The sequence below is a fragment of the Camellia sinensis genome, chromosome 7 (assembly GCF_055761805.1).
Source record: "Camellia sinensis isolate YWXY chromosome 7, ASM5576180v1, whole genome shotgun sequence".
NCBI lineage: Eukaryota > Viridiplantae > Streptophyta > Magnoliopsida > Ericales > Theaceae > Camellia > Camellia sinensis.
Genome location: NC_138967.1, coordinates 194,265,772 through 194,274,171, shown reverse-complemented (window position 1 = coordinate 194,274,171; position 8,400 = coordinate 194,265,772).

The following is an 8,400-nucleotide window of genomic DNA, read 5'->3' as shown; positions in this document are numbered from 1 at the left end:
ATAGTACTAAAATGTATATCATTATCAATTGTGAAATATAGAAGTGTTTCTCTGTTATGTTGATACAGCACCAAAATGTGTATCGTTCGTACAGTATGGAAATGGTCAACGTGTTATTGATATAGCATCAAAATGTGTATCCATCATGAACTTTAAAAGTGTTTTAAAGATGAGTCTTATCCTCATTAAGTTATTTGGTAAGTTTTGAGCCTTGTTGTCAAACTCAAGGTTGAAAAAGAAATGAGAAAGGAAATGTAACATGGACTTAAATGTCATGAAACAGAAATGTGATATAAGTGGGTGTATCGGTGTTGACCATCTATAAACTGCTAATCTTTTAGTCATTGTTCATAGCTGGTTTAGTGTATTTCTGTTGGGCTGTGGCTCACCCTTTATGGGACATCATTTTCAGGTACAGGTAGCATGCCACCTCTAATGACATAGCTTGGGAGGCTAGAGGCAGACAGACTGCTTTTGTTGTTTGCTTTCTTTTGATGTATTATATGTAAATTCAAGCCAAGGGCTTAATATGTATTGAGTTAGCACTCTTCTTTTTGTAACCAAGTGTTAACTTGGAAAGCTGTAAGCCCGTAGGGCATCTGCTTTTGTTGTTAACATGTAATACTTTTGTAAGAACTACTCTGATTAATGGAAAGATGGTTATTTTCTTATATCATTGCATGTCTAAAATGATGGGTTTTACGTATTTTTTGAGGGCGTTACACCCAGAGGGTAAAACACTTGCAGTACGTGTACCAGGTCGGGAAAAACGACATCGGGCCGAGGTGTACCAAGGACTAGCAGTGTCCTTTCCTGAAGCCGATCTTGAGATGGTCCAACATCCCCACAATGATGCCTTGGTAGTATCCCTCCAGGTCGGGGAGTGCCAAGTGAAGCACATCCTAATTGACCAAGGCAGCTCTTGTGACATCTTGTACGTCAGGTGTTACAAGGAGCTTGGCCTTCATCCAGACAATTTGGAGCAATCTAATGGCCCAATGGTCGGGTTCAATGGAACGCCGACGTGGCCACTGGGAACAACGAGCTTGGAGGTGCAGGCTGGCACTAGGAAGATACAAACAGAGTTCACCGTAATCGACACAGCCTCCCCTTATAATGCAATTCTGGGGAGGCCATGGCTACACGCAATGAAGGTTGTTCCCTTAACATTGTACCAACTACTGCGGTTCCCGACAGAGCATGGGATAGAAGAAGTTAGAGGAGATCAGCTACATGCAAAGAATTGCTCCATGCCAGCAATGAAATCTACCTGCAGCATACGAGAACCAGAGAAGGCAGAAATCGAAAACGAGGACGTAAAAGTCCTAGAAGATGTCGGCAATGAGCCAGCTGAAAAGAGTGAAGAAGCACTGAAGAAAATCCTCGTCTAGGAGGGGGATGAAGACCGCTTCTTCCTTCTCGGCTCGGGCTTAGCCGAAGAAGAGGAAAAAGAGTTGGAGGCTTTCCTGAGAGCAAATATTGAAGTGTTTGCCTGGACGCCTTACAAAATGCCTGGCATTGACCCCGAGGTCACTTGTCATAAACTGAACGTTGACAGGTCGGCCAAACCTGTAATCCAACGAGCAAGAAGACTGACGTTGATGCACGTCAAGGCAGTGGAAAAGGAAGTAGACAGACTTCTGGAAGCCAGGGCCATTCAAGAGGTAAACTACCCGACATGGCTATCGAACACAGTAGTGGTAAAAAAAAAGAATGGTAAATGAAAGGTCTGCGTAGACTTTACCAGCCTAAACAAGGCCTGTCCCAAAGATAGTTTTCCTTTACCCAAGATTGACCAGCTGGTAGATGCCACATCAGGGCATGGAAGGATGAGCTTCTTGGATGCCTACATGGGGTACCACCAGATAGCCATGTACCCTCCAGATGAAGAGAAGACCGCGTTTATCACCCCAAAAGGGCTGTATTGCTACAGAGTGATGCCCTTTGGGTTGAAAAATGCAGGAGCAACTTACCAAAGATTGGTAACCAAGATGTTCAGACACCTGATTGGCCGAACGGTGGAAGTTTACATTGACGACATGGTCGTAAAGACCAAGGAACCTGGGGGTCACCTGGCCAACCTAAAAGCAGTCTTTGAAATCCTTAAAACATATCGGCTCCGACTCAATGCATCGAAGTGTGCATTTGGAGTTGGATCTGGTAAGTTCTTTGGGTACCTGGTGACCAGAAGGGACATTGAGGCCAGTCCAGATCAGATTAAGGCCATTCTGGAATTGAAGAGCCCGATGTCAGCAAAACAGGTGCAAATGCTGACTAGAAGGGCCGCAGCCCTGAATAGGTTCATAAGCAGAAGCTCAGACAAGTGCAAACCTTTCTTCAACTTAGTAAAGAAAGCCACAGACTTCTTATGAACCGAGGAGTGCAAAACCACCTTGGCCGACTTGAAGAAGTATCTGACCGCAACTCTAGTTCTTTCAAATCCAGAACCAGGAGAGGAGTTGTTCTTGTACCTAGCAATTTTAGAATATGGGGTAAGTGCGGTGGTAATTCGAGAAGAAAAAGGGAAACAAAAGGCTGTTTACTATGTAAGCAAAACCCTGACTGACGCAAAAACCAGGTATTTACCCTTAGAGAAGTTGGCGCTGGCATTAGTAATGGCTTCAAAAAAGTTGAACTATTACTTCCAAGCCCACAAAATTGTGGTGTTAACAGAACACCCATTGAAGTCCCTATTGTAGTAGGGAGACCTGACAGGGAGAATAGCCAGATGGGCAGTGGCCTTGGGCTAGTAAGACTTGGAGTTCAGACCCAGAACAGCAATCAAAGGCCAAGTTTTGGTCGACTTCGTGGTCGAGTTCACGCCTGAATCTATCATACATTAGGCTTCGTTGAGCCGACGTGAACAATGTTCAAACCAGCAAAGAGGAGCCCAGCCGAAGGCAATGGAACAAAGGAAGGAAAAAAAACTCAGACCCTGCAGCATTTACATCGGCGACTCCTTCCGACTGTTTGTTGATGGGAGTTCAAACCGACAAGGAGCGGGGGCAGGAGTAGTTCTGGTATCTCCAGATGGACAGATATTAGAACAATCCATTCGTTTGGGGTTTAAGGCCTCAAACAATGAAGCAGAGTATGAAGCATTGATTGCAGGACTGAAGCTGGCAGTAGCAGTAGAAGCAGAAGCAGATGAGGTAATAGTCTTCTGTGATTCGCAGCTCATAGTCAACCAGACAACGGGCGAGTTCGCAGCCCGAGATGAAAGGATGTTGGCCTACGTAAAGGAAGTCAACAGGTTGGTAGCCTTGTTTCAGAATTGTCGACTACATTAGGTAAGCCGAGATGATAACAGTCACGCCGATGCACTGGCCAACCTGGCTAGTGCAATACAACCTGGAAAAGCAAGAACAATTATAGTTGACTACTTGTCGGACCCCAGCATCGAGCCATTGACCACAGAGCGTGAAACAATGTGTGTGAATATGGAACTAAGCTGGATGGATGCAATTGTAGCATTCTTAAAGGAAGGGAAGCTGCCAGATGACCACAAAGAAGATCCTTCACTGGACCCCTTTTGAGGTGTGTACATCCTTTGCAAGTTGAAGATTTTTTATATGAAATACATGAAGGAATTTGTGGAAGCCACGCTGGGGGTAGATCACTAGCTCATAGGGCCATCACCTAGGGATATTGGTGGCCCTACATGCAGAAGGATGCAGAGGCCTATGTCAAGAAGTGTGAAAAGTGCCAAAGGTTTGCGCCACTGATACACCAACCAGCAGTTGACCTGAACCCAGTATCCAGTCCTTGGCCGTTTGCCCAATGGGGCATGGATCTCGTTGGGCAATTGCCCCCAAGCAACTGGACAAAGGAAGCACCTGCTGGTAGCAACAGATTACTTCACTAAGTGGGTAGAAGCTGAGCCCCTAGCCAAGATCCGAGATGTGGACGTGAAGAACTTCATATAGAGGAACATCATCACCAGATTTGGGATTCCAAGAGCAATAGTTGCCGACAATGGAACACAATTTGACAGTAAGCTAATTAAGAGTTTCTATGCAAAATTTAAGATCAAAAATTATTTTTCAACCCCAAGCTTTCCTCAAAGCAATGGATAAGCAGAAGCATCTAACAAAGTCATCCTGGATGGGATAAAAAAGAGGCTGCAGGCAGCGAAAGGAAAGTGGGTGGATGAACTGCCAAGTGTACTCTGGGCATATCGGACTACGCCGAGAAGATCAATTGGGGAATCCCCATTTGCCATGGCTTATGGCACAGAAGCAGTCATTCCTTTGGAGGTCGGCATCCCAGGGATCAGAACTCAAGGAGTAGAGAATGGGACCAATGATGTATTATTAGCCCGAGATTTGGATCTACTAGAAAAGAGAAGGGAGAGAGCTGCAATTCAGCTGGCAGCATACCAGTAGCTTGTCAGGGCTTATAATAAGAGGGTTAACCCAAGGGAGTTCCAAGTCGGCGACCTGGTCTTGAGAAATGTCGTCGGCAACAAAAAGGATCCCAGAAAGGGTAAGCTTGGCCCAAATTGGAAGGGACCCTATAGAATCACTTCGGTATTGGGCAATGGGACATATCGGCTTGAAGATAATGAAGGCAAAGAGTTGCCAAGACCTTGGAATACTTGCAACTTAAAATTTTTCTATCATTAGACTTTGCTGGTCTTTGTTATTTATCGAAGTAAATAAATAAAATTTTAGCAGAATTCTTCTACATTTATGATCGATAAGATACTTGCCGACGTTTCTGGAATACATGTATAATGAGAACCCAAGTGGAACTTAAGTTCACATTAGGGGGCAAAGAGTTGGAAAATGGATACGTCGAACACTTGTTGAAATTTGCAAAAAATTTACAAGTTGAAGTTAGCCGAGATAATGTTTAACACTTGTTGAAATTTGTGAAAAATTTACAAGTTGAAGTTAAACCGAGATTATGTTTAACACTTGTTGAAATTTGTAAAAAAATTTACAAGTTGAAGTTAAACTATGGATACGTCTAACACTTGTTGAAATTTGTGAAAAATTTACAAGTTGAAGTTAGCCGAGATAATGTTTAACATTTGTTGAAATTTGTGAAAAATTTACAATATGAAGTTAAACCGAAATTATGTTTAACACTTGTTGAAACTTGTGAAAAATTTACAAGTTGAAGTTAAACTAAGGTTATGTCTAGCACTTGTTGAAATTTGTTAAAAATTTACAAGTTGAAGTTAGGCCAAGATCATGTTTAACACTTGTTAAAATTTGTGAAAAATTTATGTTATCCCAGATAGGCAACCCAAGAGGGGGGGTGAATTGGGTTATTAAAAATTTCACAATATTAAAAATAACACAATATTCAGAATTTTAATAAATAAAAAAAATAGAAAAATAATTATCAATATAAAAGTAGAAGAGATAGAGAGAGAAAATCAAACACTGCGATTTATAGTGGTTCGGCACGCCAGGCCTACGTCCACTCCCCAAGGAACCTCCTTGAGAATTTCTTTACTATCAATTGAATAAATACACCACCAAGCTTGTGGATTTGGCACAGGACTTACTCTTATCTATTGAGCCTCACTCAATAATAAATGCCTTACTCTTACAAAATCTCTCACAAAAATAAGGAATAAGAATAAGTGGTAATTGAACCCACTTTTACAATAATTCTTTCACAAAGAGTAGATATGAAAGTGTAAGAACAAAAGCTAGACTTAGATTTGAAAGTGAAAGAGCAGAATACTCAGAATTTTGGAGCTCACAGAAATATTTTCTCTTCAAGTTCTTGGTTTTTCTCCACATCCAACACTTCTCTTTATACACAAAAATATACCCATTGGACACTCCTTGCTGACGTCATGGCTTACATAAGCACGCTCCTGACGTCATGGCTTACATAAGCACGCTCCTGATGTCATGGCTTACATAAGCACACTCTTGATGTCATCGCTTACATAAGTACACTCCTTGATTTTGAATAGTCAACAAAAGATAAAAAATAAGACTAATTTTTTCTTTTTGTTATTTCAAACATGGAGCCACCATTTTTGTAGACAATTTAATACAAAGTTCATAACTTTCAAACAAACAAATAATTTTCTCCATCTAGTTTATAATATATATATATACACACATATATATATATATAACTCCATCTTTTTCTTCTTGTTTAATTATAATATGATATAATCAATGTAGTGTAGTGTGATATGATATAATCAATGTAATGTAAAAAATTTAATAGCGCACGTGATGTATTCTGCATATAATGTTATATAAGTTCTGATCAAAATTTTGCATACAGAAAAATCTCTATAAATTATATTTATGATGGATCTGAAAATATATGTCCTCTTTAAAATATTGTATATGTTGTAGAGATTTTAAACTAAATATATTTTACCACTCCATATTAATTTTGTCAAAATAAGATAACCCATAAATATCAAATTTGTCAAAATAATACAACCAATCAATCATTTTTGTCAAAATAATATAATTAATCGATTTGTCAAAAGATGAATAGTAATTAACCCTATTTTTCAAAAAGTGAATAGTAAAGTTTTTGAAAATATTTAAAATAATATTTAACATAGATATTTTAAAAAGATAATATTATTTTATTTAAATAATATTTAACAAATATATATATTTTAAAAAGATAATAATTTGTGTCAAATAATATGTATATTAACTAATATATTTTAGACATCATCAAAATTAAATAATATGATTAACAATTTACAAGTTGAAGTTAGGCCGATATCATGTTTAACACTTGTTGAAATTTGTGAAAAATTTACAAGTTGAAGTTAAACTAAGGTTATGTCTAACACTTGTTGAAATATGTTAAAAATTTACAAATTGAAGTTAGGTCGAGATCATGTTTAACGCTTGTTGAAATTTGTGAAAAATTTACAAGTTGAAGTTAAGCTGAGGTTATGTCCAACATTTGTTGAAATTTGTGAAAAATTTACAAATTACAGCCAAGGTTGTACTGAACTAAGTACTTATGTATTTACCGATGTAAACCGTTATTGGGTATAGCCGAGGAATTTCACCCTGAGAAAATTACACAGTTAAAGTGTGCATTGAAGATATGCAAAATATTCTAAGAATGGAATCATACAAAGCAGTAAAGAGAGGACAAAAATACAAGCATTCAGAAAAAGAAGCTGTATTAACATTCAAAATGAGTCATGTCGGCCAAAGCTTACAATTGTCCCAAAAGAAGAAAAACAAAAGTACAAAGTATAAAGGAAAGGGACATCGAAATTAAGACTCTTCAACAACAGTAGATGGTTGGGTTTGAAGTTCAGAAGACTGCTGGGAAGATATCTCGACAGCCTTCTCAGCCGCGAGCTCGACATTTATTTCCTAGAGGGTTTGATCAAGGCTTTTGTCGGCAATAGGCACGTCCGGTATCGCCTTTTGAGGTGCAGCATTTATGGGAACCTCCTCACCCTCCTCATCTTGAGTCAAGTCCAGGACTTGCTCATTTTGAGAAAGGGACTTGGCCCCAGCAGCGTCTTTTGGTTTCCTCACCCAAACCTCCTCCTCAGATTTAGAGTCGTCATCGGAATGGCTTAGAGTCGGGAGGAATGACAGAGGAAGGATGTCGGTATTCCTGAGGGGGGAATCATTAGGGATTTCGAGCTTTTTAAGTAAAGTCATCCAACCAAGGGTGAAACCCTTGTTGCATGCCTGCTTTACTTGTTTCTCGTAATTCGCCGTGACGTCGGCCACCCTCTTATTGTATCCCTTCTCATCGGCGGCCTTGACTTTGGCCTCTTTTGTGGCCAGGGCTTCTTGAAGTTCCTTCTGGGCCTAGGTCATCTTTTCCTCGGCCTCTCTCTTTTCGGCCTCGAGAATCTTCTTGATGGCCTTAGCGGATTCTGTTTTTTCCTCAACATCATCCTTAGCTTTGATGGCAACCTCGGCTTGATCCTCCAAGGTCTTCATTTTTTATTGCAAGTTTTTATTAGTCTTCTACAGACTAGCAGCCTCCCTCTTCTTGTCGGCCAGCTCCTTCCGATTCTCAAAAGCTTACATTGAGAAACAATGAGCATGCTGGATGGCCTGAAAGTGAACAGAGCAGAATTTATTAGAAAATTTTCTAAGTACAAAAAAAAAAGAAAAAAAAGAAGAAAGATACCAAGTATGAAGACTTACTTGAACAGAGTGTTGGAGCATCAGGGCAAAATTTTCATACTCGCTCATATCGGCGTTCCGGTTGAGATCGCCGGGAAGAAGCAGAGCGGTACTAAGGGCGACATCGACATTAACATCGCCGGCGCTATCACCAGCTCTGACTGGCCTGCCCTCCAATGTGATCTGGGGGGCCTAGGGGGAATCATACTTCAAAGACCCCGAGGTGGTTGTAGAGGATAACCTCGGCTTCTTTGATCTAGCAGACTCGGATGGTTGGGTTTCGGCAGGCCTA